The 15744-nt window shown below is 60.8% G+C and overlaps 1 protein-coding gene across 3 annotated transcripts in view; it reads right to left on the bottom strand.

Moving 5' to 3' along the window:
- TP73 (tumor protein p73) overlaps positions 1–15744 on the bottom strand; it is a 67235-nt gene that overhangs the window by 47400 nt on the left and 4091 nt on the right. The window contains exon 1 of one of the 3 annotated variants that reach the window (XM_032605962.1): positions 11898–12082. The exons of 1 other annotated variant lie outside the window; for it this stretch is intronic. The gene's annotated coding sequence lies outside the window, so the exon portion shown is untranslated. Of the gene's footprint in view, positions 1–3658; positions 3786–11897; positions 12083–15744 lie in introns of those variants that run through there. One more of the 3 variants, XM_032605982.1, reaches the window with a different exon arrangement.

Raw genomic sequence — 15744 nt, 5'->3', positions numbered from 1 at the left:
GAGACTGCTGGAGTAAGACAGGGGCGATGGTTGCACAACGCCATGAATGAGCTAAACGCCACTGGAGGGTTTGCTGTAAAGGGGTTAGCTTTATGTTGTGTGAATTTCACCTCAATAAAGCTGCGTGGAAGTTAGACAGTTTCTCCGAAAGCCCAGCCCCAGTTCTCAGCAGCCCCTGCTGCCCAACATCTGGGGAGGCAAGTCAGCACTGGGAATCTCCCCAAGGCCCCCTCCCTTCCCTGGCTCCCACGCCTCCCTCCCCACAGAACAGCCGGGAGGGGGGACAGAGGCCCCCACTCTGGGGGACACATCCAGCATTTTCACCCCACCCCCTGCTTCACCCCAAGCTGCCGGGGTCAGAGGCGCCTGCACCACACAGGCCGGCTCTGGCTCGGTGACAGACCTGCAGGTGCCCGGCCCTCTGGGGAAGCGGTGGGCGGGGGGGGGGTCCTACACCCACCCCACCAGCCCTCACCACCAGGACTGAAGACGGAGACCGCTCAGCCTTACTGATGCCAGGGGTGGTCCCGGGTCACCAAACTCCACTGCCTTCAGCAGATCCTGCTGCCTCTGCACCCAGTACACCCTCAGACCCAGGACTCTGTGTCTGCTTTTAGCCAACACCCCGGGGACTCACAGTGACTCTAGGACAGACCTCCCCCCACCCCGCCGCAGGGCGGGGAGAGCATCACACAGGTTCACCTCACCCACTGAGGGGCCCCTTTGGCTGTGTCCACCCGAGGACGGCACCAGCCTCTGACGGTGACTCCCACACAGGTTCTCCATCGGCAAAACGGGTCCAGAAACCTGCCCTGCCCAGAGGGCCTGAGGGACTTGACCCAGGAAGCCATGCAGCGCCCATACCTCCAACTTCCCTGGAAAACTCTGCAGAGCAGGCTGCACTGGGCTATGCGTGACAGAGCCGCAGACCTGGTCCCTGCAGGCGCCAGGGAGCACCCGCCTGGGCCAGAGCTGGGCGTAAGGAAGCAGCACAACCGATGTCCGGCCTCAGGCTGCCCCCCGCAACTGGAACCTCCCCCAGAGCTCCATGGGCCCAGCCCTCTCTCCCCTAGGGCAGGGACAGTATATTCCCTTGACTCACCAGCAGCATTTCGGCCAAGGTGGCCAAGGTTTGCAGAGGTGAGAAAAAGAAAGCAATTCTAAAATCACTTCCTGCAGATTAAAGCCAGTTTCCCCGACATGCACTTCAAATTTGGAAATGCGCTCACAGTGGAAACTGCTTTTGCAAACGATGCGAATCATTTTAAAAATCGCGTGTATGAGGGGAGAGACTGACGTCCGATGACGCCTCTTCAGGCGGCATTAATGATGCCACGAAGTGCACATGCACGGCGGACAGCTTTGCTTCTCCATGAAGTTGCTCTGGGAGAAAAAAATGCCTCCTGTTGCACCGAGAGGGGTCCAGTCCTGGTCAGGGCCGGTCTCCAAGGGAGACGTGGGTGTGAGAAGGCGGGGTACGGTGCTGGTGGGGGCTGGGCTCAAGGAATCCCTGAGCCCCAGCCCACAGGGAACTGCCGAGTCAGAGGCAGCCCGAGAAGGGCAACGTATGGCCCCTTCTCACAGCAGCTGGGCCGGGCCTCAGGCACCTCCGACCTGCCCCAGCTCCCCGTGGGCTAGGGCCACCAAAACCAGTTCACCTCAAGGAATTTCCAGCAGAAATTTTTGACCCTGGAGAGGCGGGGCAGGGGCTGTGTGGCCCACACACTCAACTCAAGCTGGAGTGGAGACACAGCCCCACACCCCACTGACTTTGGGTGGCTCGGGGATGCCCCGAGGTCTCTGAGAGCCCCCCAGGGAGGGGATGCAGTCCCACATCCTGCAGTGCACCACGGCAGAGAAGGTTCCAGCCCAGAGGTCCGGTGCGGCCGGGGAGAAGCAGGCCAGCTGCTGCCAGGGCCCCAGGCCCTCACACTGCCCTGTTGGGCAGGAACCGCCACCCCGGGGCAGGCGCTCAGAGGCCCAAGCTACCGAGGGTCCCGGCTGGGACTCGAGCCGCAGCCCAGACAGCTGGAGACCTTGCCCCACAAGCAAGCGCAGACCTTCTGCCCCAGGCTGGTGGGAGCTGGAGGCCCCAGGGGGCAGCAGCTGTTCCTTGGCCGGCTCTGCTCGACCCTCTGACCTCGTCCTCCACAAATCCCGGAGAGAGCTACAGCCTGCCGTGGGCTCCTGGCCCTGTTCCCACAGGTCCCCTTCTGCCCCCGGCCCCGTCCCCACACACCCCAGCCAGGGCGGCCTCCACGCTCAGCTTTGGTCCACCGTCCACTCCCCACCCCATCCTTGTCCTGCCAGGCCAGCTTCCTCCAGGAAGCCACTGTCCTCCCCGACTCCAGGTCAGGATGCCCCTTATCCTGCCCCTGCCACCACCTGGCAGGTGGCAGAGCACAGATAGCCCTTCAGCTATGTGGCCCCCACGGGGCCTCATTGGTTGGGCAGGATTTTGAGGCCTCTGGTTTCCCTGTCCCCTGGGCCCACCCCTGCCCAGGGCCCCAAAACCAGCTTCCGTAAACTGGGGTCCTTGTGACCCTCCCAGAAGGGACACCCCATCCATAGTGGGGGGCCCCCACCCACCGGCAAGAGCCCTGGCCCAGAGTGTGGACGCTTGGCCTGCGTGCAGAGGACAGCTTGGGGCACACGCCCCTCCTCCACGGCCATCTGGATGCCAGCTTTGGGGGAGGGTGTGCGGCCCCATTCAGTTTAGTGGGGAAAGACCCAAAGAACTCCACCCTGCCACCCACCCCGAAACAATCCATCTTGATGGCCCTCAGTCACATGCTGATTATTCCGGTGGGTCCGTCCCCCGTTATTTCAGTAAACAATGGCGGATTGAAATCTAAGGGGCAGATAAACCTACACCATCTCAGGAGGGACCCTTCCCATACCCTGTGGCCTTGTCTTGAGGCGACAGCAGAATGTCCCAGCGTCCAGAAGTCCCCCTACCTGGGCAGAGGGGTCAGGCGGCCATCACACAGGGTCACAGGAGGCCCTGCTGTGACATGGCGCTGTTCCCAGGCGGCGGCCCAGCCGAATTCCAGCAGGACACCCGGCGCCCAGCCTCCTGGGCCCTTGGAGCTGAGGGGCCTCTGTGACCTCAGCCAACCCCGGGAACGGGAGGCCCTCGCCCGGTGGGGCCGGGGCAGGAGTCCCCCCTGGAACGGTGGCCAGGAGCGTGTCACCCTCAGGGAGCAAAGGGCAGTGGCATCTTCACCTGCCCCTCCCGCCCGCGCCCGGCCACGTGGCCACGGAAGCCTGCGCAGCCTCTGTCCTCGCTGGCCCTGCAGGGGCTGGGGTGGGGTTAGGACAGGACCCTCGGCCAGGGCGGCACCTGGGCCTCCTGCGGAGAGACTGGGCCTGCGGGGCCTGGGAGGAGGGCATGGCTGAGGCCAACGTCACCCCGGGGGGGGGGGGGCTCCCTGCTCCCTGCTCCCCCTCTGCCCGCTCAGGGGAAGCCCCGCACTGATGGTAAGAGACAAATTTAGCCTCCCCACCCTGGGGCAGGGTGCGCTTGTGAGATACGAAAACAGCTGGAGGTGCCCAATCAAGCCGCCCTCTCTCCCGCCTGCGCTGCGGCCCGTGGGGAGGCGGCGTACACAGAGCCTGGGAGTGGCCCCAGGAACCCCCCAGCCCTGCTGCCTCTTACCTCGGTCCCGGTCCCGCAGCCAGGCCAGGGACAGGGACGGCCTCCCTCCGGCACCTGGGCCCGGCCTGGAGCAGTGGGGTTGCCCGGCAGTTTGTTTGAATCTGACGGTTGGTCTAGCACCCACGTGAGGCAGGGAGCTGGGTGGCGGCCCTCTAACCACGTGGGCCTCACGTACTTCTGGAAGGAAATGGCTGACCAAATCCCCCAGGGCTGCCAGGCTCCGGGGTCACCCAGACCTTTGCTGGGAGGGGCTCTCGGCCGAGCTAAGCGTTGGGGACCCAGTGGCACATGCCCCCAACCCCCCACGCCCTACCACTGCCACGCCCAGCTTCCTGGTGGAGGAACTCACGCGGCCAAACCAAACAAAGAAACGCTGGAGCACGGCTGAGCCGCACCATGTCCCAGCAGGGCAGTGCACCGCGCAGCTCATTTCACTGACCCACGTGGAGACGTGCACAGAGAGGTTAGGTCACCCACCCAAGGGCACACAGCTGGTCAGAGCAGGGAGTCCAGCCCGCCAGCTAGCTCTAACGTCCTTGTTCTTGACCTTGCCCTCCACCTGGCCTCTCTAGGAGGTGAGCAAAGGAGGCCCAGCCCCTCTCCGGCCTGCATTCTCACCACACGCCGCTGGGAAGTCCCCGGTCCACCCCTACTTCTTCACCCACACAGTGAGGCCCTACCCACATCCGGTCCCCGCCCCCCCCCCCCATCCTCTGCTGACCTGCCCATGGCTTTCCTCCCATCCCGGCCTCCACCCCCAACAAGTGCAGGTCAGACCTGGGCACAGGGATCCTGTCCCTTGGTTTTCTGCTCTGCAGCTCCGCCCTGCCTGCCACACTCCCGGCCACCCCGCCCCATCCACATAGCCCACCTCTGCACCTCTGCCACTCTACTCTGTAGCTGTGTGACCCCTGGACTGGTGTCTTGCCCATTCTGAGCCTGTTTCCTGTGATGTGTGGAAAAAGCCAAAGCACTCAGCAGGGCGCTGATACAGGCACAGACTAGGAGCTCGAGAGACGGGAGTGAGTTGCAATTGACCAGTAGTTACTGAGGATCAGGGTAGCAGCGGAGGAAGAAGAATAAACCTGCCCTGGTCCCAGGGGCAGCAGAGAGCAGAGGGCAGAGGCCAGGTCTGTCCCTGGTTCAGTTGCAGGGACCTCCCCATCAGTGGTCTGTCTAAGACCGAGGCACCTGCAGAAGGATGAGTGGGACCCAGCACTCCACGGCAGCGGAAACCCAGGGGTAAGAGACAACCCACCCGCTAGAGGCAAAATAATGGATTCCTACTGGGGCCGGTAGCTGGCACAGTGCCCCTGAGCTTGGAGATGCCGTGATCCCACCTGCGTCACCATGTGGGGAGGCTTCCACGGCAGCACCCAGCCACCTGTTGGGGGGGCCTGACTGGAGGAGTGAGAGCAGAAGTGAGGGTGTCGGTGAGGGAGGTTCAGACCAGCATGGGGCACAGGAAGGGGACCCAGGAGGCGGGCAGCTGCAGGGCTGGGAGCCTCATGAGGCTGGAGAGGAAGAGACGCTTGACGGTAGAGCAGGTGTCTGAGCTTTCAGCCATGGTGCGTTCCAAGTGAGAGCCAAGGGTGGCCAGGATTGGACAGAGGAGTGGCTGGGCACATAATGGACTTCTCCGTCTCATTGCCCACCTCCAACCCCACCTCCACAGGGATCTAGAATCCGGCACTCCCACCCACAAGGCCACCCTAGTCCCAGATCCCCTCAGCCCCCCACCCCCACCCCCATAAGTGCAGCAGCCTCTCAGCCAGGCTCCCTGCTTCTGCCTCAGCGGATGGACCAACAGTGGCCAGATGTAGGTGAGGTCATACGCCCCGCCCCTGTACCCGCCCCCACCCGGTGGAAGAAGTCAACTACACGATGACAGACTGTAGCTATGACATAAGGTGTCATAACTCTGAGAACCGGCCTCAGGGAACTCCCTGGCGGTCCAGTGGTTAAGACTCGGCGATTCCACTGCAGGGGGCACAGGTTCGATCCCTGTTTGGGGAGCTAAGATCCCGCATGCCGCGCAGTGCGGCCAAGACAAAAACACAAACAAACAGAACTGGCCTCAAAGAAATGGGAACGAACTGACACCGGAACTAAAGATTAACTGTACTTGAAGCAATCAGGACGACGCTGGTCAGACGACCCACGACCCATTGCAAGGTGACCGTCAGAGCTGGCTGTGCTGTTCTGCATGGAGCCCCTCCCTCCGTCTACAAAAGCTCTCACCCACTGGTTGTCAGTTGGGGGCGGTGGGTGGGAGTCAGCCCTTGGGGGATTTGGAGGGCATGGAGCCCTTGCTCCGAAATAAAGCAACCTCTCCTTTCCATCAGCCTGGTCCCTTTTTGGCTTTTGAGCGGCGAGCAGCCGGACCCCACTTTCGGTAACACTCTCACCCACCCGGCTGCCAGGCACCCCTGCTGTTTCGGTCCGTCTCCTCCAAGGCTCCCCTCCTCCCCTCTTGAGGGTCCCACCTCTACATGCCAGTGCGCCATGCTCTGTCCTCCAGAATCTTCTCTTCCCCGGACAAGCATCTGTGCTCCTTCAACCATGCCCTGCACGGTCATTCCCAAACCACTGGCCCCGCCTGACCACCCTTCTCCAGACTCCTCCACATTCCTTGAAGGGAACCCACTCAGCTGTGTCCCCGCCCTGTGTAGACTCCTTGCCTCCTACCCTGGGGTCCTCACTATGGGCCCAGGATGCACTAATTTCCTGAACTCTCTACCCATCCCCACTCAGCTCCCCGCCCCCGCCCCAGCCATCGGGCCGTGATTTTTCAAGAGCTCCATCTGACTCATGAATTCCGCTCCTCTCTGGTTCTGATGTCAGCTGGCCTCTGACGTGACTTCAGCCAAGTTGCCACAGCATTGGTCCATCCATCGCTCACTCACTCCAGGAACATCTGTCCCAGAGAGCCACCTCTGTGCCGCCTGCCTCCCTATCTCCCACGTGCCCCCATCCCATCCCCTGGGCCTGGGGCTCTTTCCGATAACGACACCCAGCATCTACCGTGTGCTCACGCAGTGCCAACCCCAGCCCGGAGTCCTCTGTATTCCTTGATTTCAGTCTTCAAAGTAACCCCGAGACAAAGGCACTGCTGCGTCCCACGTTCCAGATGTTCTTACAGAAGCACAGAGAGAGGGGACCGCTTGCCCAGGGCCACTCAGCTCAGAAGGGCCAAGGCTGGATTTGAGCCCAACTCTGGTTAGGATCCACTTAACCCCTTCCCACCAGGCAGCCCCACCCTCTGGGGGCCTCTCTTCGGAGGCAGAGAAGAGAACCAGCCTTTCCCCCCACAGTGTGAAGGGCACCCTGAGGGGTGTGGACAGGCCCAGGGTCAGCCCAAGGGTAAATGAAGGTCCATATGAGTTGTCATTTTCGGTTTCACAAGCTGGCGGAGAAGGGGCACCAATGCGGCAGAGCTCAGCCAAGGATAGGCCCTGACGGCCCTTCAGGGCAGGGGGAGGCAGGAATAGCCAGGTGGGCTGGAGAGGGGACAGGATGCCCAGAGGCCTTGGCCACAGGAAGGGGGCTGGACCTGCAGCTGTGGGCCTCGGGGAGCGAAGAGGGGGGTTCGGCTCCCAGAGGGATGCAGTGGGATTTGGGTGAGGAAGGTCATCCGGGGGGCACATCGTGGGCTTGGCGAACCCAGAGGCTGGTGGTCGGCGAGGCAGGCCTCGGCTGGGTCCCGGTGAGGCGGTGGGGGGCATGGGCCGCAGGGATGCAAGAGGGGGCAGGAAGGGATGAGGACCCCCCTTCCAAGCCGATCCACGTCGGGTTAATGCACTTTTGAGCTCAGCCCTCAACCAGCTGCAGACTCGCGCGCCTTCAGCTACCCACCAGCTGTGTGCACGGTCAGGCCTCTGTCTTCTCGTCCGTAGAATAGGGAAGTCACACCCACCATGCAGGGCTGACCCACACAGAAGCCTCTAGCAGGATTCCCGGGGTGTCTTGGGGTGCAAACGCGGCTCCTGTCTGACCTCTGGGGCCGTTTGGAAATCTGCTATCTGTTGTGTCAGTCAAACCCTCATCCCCCTTTCCACTCAAGCTCCAGAGGCCGCTTCCTGAGCCAGCCACTGGTGCCCAGCCCCCTGCCAGGCCAGCACCATCAACACACACGCACACGTGCAGGCACACACATGTATACACACCTGCACACGCACACACTCCGCCTTCATCACGGTGAATCCCCCACTCCAGCCCCTCCGCTCAAGTATGTGGCCCCAGGGCTTCCCCGGTGGCGCAGTGGTTGAGAGTCTGCCTGCCGATGCAGGGGACACGGGTTCGTGCCCCGGTCCGGGAAGATCCCACGTGCCACGGAGTGGCTGGGCCCGTGAGCCATGGCCGCTGAGCCTGCGCATCCGGAGCCTGTGCTCTGCAACGGGAGAGGCCACAACAGTGAGAGGCCCGCGTACCGCAAAAAAAAAAAAAAAAAAAAAGTATGTGGCCCCGGAGGCTCCCCGGGCGCCCAGCCGCGTAGGTGGGCCTGCAGTGGCCGGCGGACAGCACACGGAGCCGTCTCCTGCTGCCCAGGTCTCGGTAATGCCTGGGAGGCAGCCGGGTGAGGGCCAGGGTGGCCAGGGCGGGCTCCGGGGCCCCCGGTGGGTGAGCGAGCCGGGGAAAGCCGTTCTGGGCTGGCCCCGTGGGGCTGAGGAATGGTGGCCCCCAGCCGGGACAAGCCTGGCCATGTGGACAGGGCAGGGCCTCTTTGGCAGGAAGTGGACAGAGTTCCGGTGGGTCCAAGGGGCGGCGGCACCAGAGTGACTTCTGTTCCACCCCCCACCCCCACCCCCGGGCCATGCAAATTGCCCCGCACCCCCCTGCGGGCAGATGGCAGTGCCACACAGCAGTGGCTTCTCCAGCTTGCCCGAGTCCCATCAGGGGACCCACAGGCATGGCCTCCCTGCTATGGCCCATCCGCCACCGCTGCCCCCAGGACACCCTGTTTCCAAGCGCTGGGTGGGAGCCAGTAGGGAGGGGCCTCTGCACCCCTGGGTGGCCCCAGGGAGCCCCAACTGGCACCTGAAAGAGGAGGGCCAGCCCGAGCCAAGCCTACCTTGGCGGAGCCTGGGCCCTGGAGGGTCTGTGAGGAGGGGGACAGCCGGGAGGCCCTCGGCTCGAGGCTGGCTAGGCAGGCGGTGGCGGCAGCGTCCCGGTCGCCTAGGCGATGACTTTGGAGCCCTGGAAGCAGCGTGGCGGGCCTGGAGCCTCGGGGCAGACGGGGGCGGAGCGTGGCCAGGAGCCCTGGGGCCAGCGGCCGGCCTGTGTCCCCTGCTCCAGATGGATGCCACGCCCTCTGTACAGTGACCCAGAGGCAGCCCCGCCCACGGGGAGTAGAGCTGGAGGCGTGGAAGCCGGAGGGGAGCCGCCGACTCCACTGTGTCTGTGTGCTTTTCTTCTCCTCCTCTTTGTCGAAATTCAGAAACACACTCAGAAGCAAAGAGACTGGTGCAATGAATCCACTGATCTGTCCCCTGGCCCCAACATCAGTCTGTCCACCAGCCAAAGCCAATTCTACAAAGTATATCATTTCACCTGTGGTACGTCAGTAGATGCTTCAAACAGACAAGGATCCATCTGTCGACATCAGGTCCAACCATGAAATTGCTGATATTCAGCTCCTTTTCTCCTACCAACACACACACACACACACACACACACACACACACACACACACACACACACACAGTAAATTCAGATAATTCAACATAATACACAGCCACAATACCACATTCTAAATTTCCAGGACCCGTTTTTAACTGCTGGCCAGAAGGACTTGGAGGACACAGGTTTGGCAGACTAATCCATGTCATACACACTGTCCCTTCCCTCCCCCACGGTGGGCAGCAGCGCAGATGGCTCAGCCCAGCTCTGGGTGGACACGGTAAGGGGGACATTGCAGGTGGGATTAAGGACCTGGAGATGGCAGCCCCTAGGTTATCTGGGTGGGCCCAGGGTCACCAGCAAGGGTCCTCACAGAGGCAGGCAGGACGCTGGGGAGGAGAGAAGGTGCTGAGCTGTGGCTTTGCAGAGGGAGAACGGGGCCGCGAGCCAAGGAACGCGGGCGCCTCTAGAAGCCAGAAAAGGCAAGAAACAGATTCTGCCCTGGAGCCTCCGGAAGGAGGCAGCCCTGCCAGCACCCGGACTTCAGTCCAGTGAGACTGATCTCAGCCATCTGGCCTCCAGAACAGAGGAAAACGAGTCCGTGGTGCTGTAAGCCACTGAGTTTGTGGTAATTTGTTACAACAGCCGTAGGAGACGGATACAGTCTCACGTAACACAAATTTGGGAAGCCTCATTTGCAGGGATCTCTCCCTTTCCCGGGGCCCCTGGAACGGGCATTAGTGCCGCATTAAGTCCGAGGAGAACCTCTGGGGTGTAAGACGCTTTTGCAGAATAGCAGCCCTGGGCTGGACAGAAAGGGGGTGACTGAAGACACGGCCAGCACGGGAGCCAAAGCCCTCGCCCTTCTGGGACGTCACACACACCCGTGCAGCCGTGAGGCGTTATGACCACACAGCGAGAGTGAGTACTGGGGGGAGGCAGGTGTTTCCTGGTCCTGGCAAAAGAGGCAGAGAAGCCAGAGGGATGCCAAGGCTCACCCTGCCCCCACCCCGGGCTCTGCCAGGCCACCCTCAGCCAGCTGATGGCCACAGTGGGCAGGTCTTCGTTGAAGCCAAGCCCCTACTGCCCATTCTCAAGCCGAGATGGATGCATCTCACCATCCTGAGCTCCGGTGGGGTGACCTCCTGGCCCACCCGTCCCCCCTCCCGTCCCCCTCCCCCATGGAGACAGGAAAGTCCTGAGTTCCGGGAGGCTGGGGCCCCACCCTCAGGACTGGGACAGGTGACAAACCCTGCTCTTCCTCAGCAGAAACAAGGATGCCAGAGACCGGAGATGGGTGGGTGACCCTTGAGTGATGGTCACAGCTGGACCTCTGGCCATCAGTTCTGGGTAGGGCATTCAACAAGGAGTTCAACCAGTATTTCGTACCCCTTCTCCCTACATGAGGCACAACTAGAAAGCTCCTCCTCGCCGAGGCCGGAACCCGGAGTCAGCCCAGGTGTGAGCACCAGGGCAAGGCCTCTGCTCATCACCACGGAGAGGAGAGGGCGGGAGCCTTGCAGCTACCAGCTCGTTTCACTTCCCTACCGCAGCCAGAACAGATGGCCGCACAGCATCTGTTTATTCTCACACAGTTCTGTGGCTCAGGAGTCGAGTCCAAAAAGAGGGAGTCTTATGAGACTGAAGTCGAGGTGCCGGCGGGGTTGTCCCTTCTGGAGACTCCAGGACAACATCTGTGTCCTTGCTTCTTCAGCTTCTAGAAGCCGCCTGCATTCCTCGGCTCCGGGCCCCTCCCCCCATCTTGAACTGCCACTCTCCACCCTCTGCCTCCATCCCATCTTCTCTCTGGCTCCAGCCCTCCGGCCTCCCTCTTAGAGGGACTTTGTGATGACACCGGGCCACCCAGATTCCCCAGGGTCGTCATCCCCCATCTCCAGTCCTGGATTTCATCCCATCCGTTTCCCTGTGAAGTCAGTCACAGGTTCTGGGGATCAGGACATGGCTGCCTTTGGGGGGCCATTCTTCTGCCTTCCATAAATGTCCTTCATCCCAAGACACATCCTGGGGGCCCGCTGTGCGGGGTTAGCTAAAACTGCTCTGCGCCTTTAAGCAGAAAGCCCTGCTCCCTGCAGGGAGGCGGCTGTGTGGTTGGGGGGCGGGGGCAGCAGAGGGGCGTTCGAGGCCCGCCCCACACCCCTCCCACCTCCCTCCAGCTCTTAACCTTTCCCAGCAGCCCCTCCCCGTACAAGGATAAGTTCCCAAAAATGTGTCTGAAAGTCGACAGTAGCCGAATCTCCGTGAACCCTCCCTGCCCCACCTGACACGTGACTCCCCGCGCACGGAGCACTGGACATGGCACTTTACAAACACGAACCGTGTAGCCATCACGTCAACCCAGGAGAAAGACTGCCATCTCCATCTCCGTTTTACAGATGAGGCCACTGACGCACAGAGAGGCTGAGGAACCTATCCAACATCACACAGCACAGCTGGGCCTAAAAACCATTAGGAAATAAACATCTGACTAAACTACCCATTTCAGACGCATCCCGCACAACGCACTTCCCGTGTTTCCTGGGATGCGCTGGTTTTTCAGGACTGAACCACCATCGCAGACTCAGGAGACTCCAGGAGCAGTTTGACCAAACTTCTGACTCACCTGCTGTGTGTCCCGCAACCTTCTCCCCGCCGTCCATGTTAGTTTCCGAATGCTGGCAGGACGGGCTTGGAGAAGCTGCTGCCCCAAAGCTGCCCAGAGGCCCTGCCATCTCAGCTCCGGGCACAGCTCATTCCGGTCCCGGTGCTCAAGACCCGTCCCCGCCTGTGGCCGTGAACAAAGGACGCTCTGGGCCACCGCTTGCTCCCAGGGGCCCTCGGCAGGGGGAGGCTTGGGCTCCAGCAAGCGCCCTGCGTATTTGCACAGTCAGCACCCTGCTTCCCCTTTCGCTGCCTGGCCTCTGAGGAGCAGGCATCTTGGTTTTAAGCTGATATCACTGAGGGTCAAGGCTGTGGGCTCTTAGCCCCCAGAACAGAGCCTGGTAAACCGTGGGCGCTCAGGAATGAATGACAAGTGATAGAAGGATGGATGGATGGATGGATGGATGAAGAGTTAAGGCCCCTGTAGAATACTGCTTCCATCTGCTCCATATCCCTTTTTCTTTTTCTTTTTCTTTTTTTTTTTTTTGCGGTACGCGGGCCTCTCACCGTTGTGGCCTCTCCCGTTGAGGAGCGCAGGCTCCGGATGCGCAGGCTCAGCGGCCATGGCTCACGGGTCCAGCAGCTCCGCGGCACGTGGGATCTTCCCGGACCGGGGCACGTACCCGTGTCCCCTGCATCGGCAGGCGGACTCTCAACCACTGCGCCGCCAGGGAAGCCCCACATCCCTTTTCTGAACTTGGAAATCCAAAAAGCTCAAAAACCCAAAGCCTTTCCTTAGGTCTGGGGCCCACACCACTGGGCGGACGGACACAAGCCTTTTCATGGTCTTTGTTGCCGTTTAGGGTAAACATCTGTGCGTGTCGTTGCAGAAACATGGGTGAGCTCGATTGTGGAGCGCTTCTATCGGATCCCTTTGTAGTGTTATAAAACAAACAATTCAGATACTATGTTACTTTTCTAAAACGGAAAAATATTAATCTGAATTCTGAAATATCAGGGGCTCAGGGTTAATTTGGACCATAAGGTAGGGAGGCCACATCAATTCTTTATATAAGCCCCAGGGCCCGGCTACACCCCGAGACGCCCAGATAAGGGTCCCTCCCTGGGACAACTGAGTGCTGAGCTGGCCACATCCTCTCCTTATGGGGAAGGTATTTTCCACTCATCGACCAAAGCCGACTTTTGACAGGTCGCATGGCAGATCTGCGCTGGCTGGTTCCAAAGTCGGCCACGCTCGCCGTGACTTCTGTCACTTTTTACCTCTGTGGATTTTTTTGTCAACGAAATGCTGTCGAGTAGCAAAAATTTCCAAAGGTCCAGGCAGGGCCAATCTGGTCTCTCCCACTCCATCCGTCCCAGACCCGGCTCCCGTCCCTGGAGGCACAGCTGCCATCACTTCTAGGGAGAGTGGATTCGTCAGGAGGAGAGAAACGGAATGGAAAGAGGTTTAATGACAGCAGAGGACAGAAAGAGGAAGTCGGCAACCTGAGGTTCTGTCGGCCACTTAAAATGACCCTGGCCAGAGAGTCCCCAAAACTCTGAAAAGACAGCCTGCCAGGATCACAGGCGCTACCACACTCTACTCACGTGGGGTCTTTCTTACACTTTCTTTAACCTGCATGTTCCACTGTCAAGAGTAGACTCTTATTCTCCTCCTTTTCAAACATCACGTGGACCAGATGACGATTAGGCGGTGTTCTTGCAATTACACCGACCTCAATCTTCCAATTGTCTCTTTGGCTATTTTTATCAGAATTCATTATTTTCACATTAATCCAGTTAGCGTCCTGTTTACCAATACCTCGTTTTTAATTTGCAGCTTCATTCTAAAGGCTCAGGGAGACTTTCACAGCCCGTGTTCTCCTCCTTCATTACTGCCAAGTAATTAGGCAAGGAACATCCCTGATCAGAAACTAAGAAGCCAGGAGCAAGTTGCAGCTTGCCTGACTCCGAAAGAAAAAAAGAAGACGGAGTCTCTCCTAATTACGGGGGGGTTTTGTTGGTTGTCACTGAGCGAGAGAAGCAGAGGAGGCGAGAGTAAAAAGGAGAGGGGCCTTTAATTACAGGGCCTTGCAAATCACGGCGCAGTGAATACCTAGAGGTTCCTCCTCTGATCTGCATACTAATGAGGAACCACCCTCCTCCGGTCTCGTGGGGAATTGTTCTAAATTTGCATTTCGCATAATGCAAATGACCGAGGACCCTAAGTGCGGAGCAGCCTGGTGCAGAGAGGGGGATTTGATTTGTTTATTTGTGTCCTGCTTGGGAAGCACAAGCTTCTAAAACGGCGAGCACAGCTTTCCCTCCTGTAGGCCCAAAGGCTCTGCAGAGACCCCTCTCCGTGGCCGACAGACACTCTTCAAGCCACCCGCCCCTACATCAACACACGGGGCCCCTGGCTGCCCTCCCGGTCCCCATGCTGGCCTGTCCCCCACCGTCTGGCAAATGGGCACTGCCCAGGTGATCCCGGAGGCCGGCAGGCTGCCAAAGAGAAACCCCAGGGACTTTCTTCTCACGCGTCTCAACCCTGACGGAGAAAACAGCCCAGGAAGCCACGTCTAAAATCGCAGGAAACCAGGCAGGAGGGGTGAGAGGGATCTTCTCTGCCCGCTCCGAAGGACCTCTCGCAACCCAGGCATCCCTGCCCCCAGGAGAAGCCACCTGCCCAATTAGCCAGAGGCTTCCCCAGATGCCCGCCCCACAGGGCCTGGCATCTCCGAGCAGCGGGTGAGCAATTAGAGCCCCCGGCCCCTCCCCACAGGCACCCAGGGCCTCAGGGAGTGACCTGCTGGCTGGCGCTGGGCGGGGACACACCACGGACAGGTCCCTCCCACGTGCAGCCACCCCGAGCAGGACCACGAAGGAGGGACCCCTGGGCACCCAGCCCAGCCCTGCCGCCCAGGGCCCTGCACCCAGGCTGGTGAGAGGCAGGATGGGTGATGCCCAGGTGCTCTGTGCCTGCCTATTGGGGACGGAGGGGCTGGACCAGCCTTCCCTGGGCACTTTGTGTCTGCCCTCCGGGGCTGTCAGGTGTGTTCCCACGGGCCACTCAGGGGAGTCCCGGCTCGGGCTCCTACAGCGAGGAGGCAGGTGTGTGCCCCACCCCCCCTGGGCGAAGAGCCTGGGGACTTGACCGAGGCGTGGAGCAGCTATCTGGACCACCAGCCCAGGGCCCTGCCCGCTGTGCCCTCTGTCCTCGGTGTGCCGGGCACGGGCGACCAGACCAACCCCTGCGTCCGATTTAGTCACTTGATCTGAGCTTTTCAGCTTCACATCTGCAAGTGGGGTGAACGCCCGGATGCATGTATATCAGAGGGGGCACGTATGAATGTCTACTGTCATGGTTATAACTCGTCCCCGGACCCAAAACACAGACGGGAGAACAGAAGAGGCAGGCGGGACTGAAGCACGGTTCTCCCTTCCGGGGGCCCCGCCCCCCCAGCTCCCAGGTCCGTTCCGGGGCTCACTCTCTGGGGGACCTGATTCCAAGTCCAAGGTCCACAGAGTGTCCCAGCCACAGACCCTCTGGTGCCGCCTGAAACGTCCACTCCACGGCCCTGAGACCTGGCCTCGGGACCCCCATCTCCTCTCTCCGAGCCTAGCAGAGCCCTCCATGCTGCTTGCCCTCTCTCCTGGGTCCGGTTCCCTCCAAGGCTCCTCCCCAATCCCCCACCGCCCGCAGGCTGAACGTCCCGCCCCGCCTGCCCACCTCTAAGCGCCTCTCTGGCACCGACGGCCCAAAGCCGCAGTGTGTGTGTGTCTGTTCTCCCTCCCTACTCCGGGGGCTGTGGTGACCCACGCAGTCCCCAGGGAGAGGAGGTGCTGGGGTTTGAAGCCTGCTTTCCAGG

The sequence above is a fragment of the Phocoena sinus genome, chromosome 1 (assembly GCF_008692025.1).
Source record: "Phocoena sinus isolate mPhoSin1 chromosome 1, mPhoSin1.pri, whole genome shotgun sequence".
NCBI lineage: Eukaryota > Metazoa > Chordata > Mammalia > Artiodactyla > Phocoenidae > Phocoena > Phocoena sinus.
The sequence above is the reverse complement of the archived record's forward strand: the minus strand, read 5'-3'. Positions and strand labels throughout refer to the sequence as shown.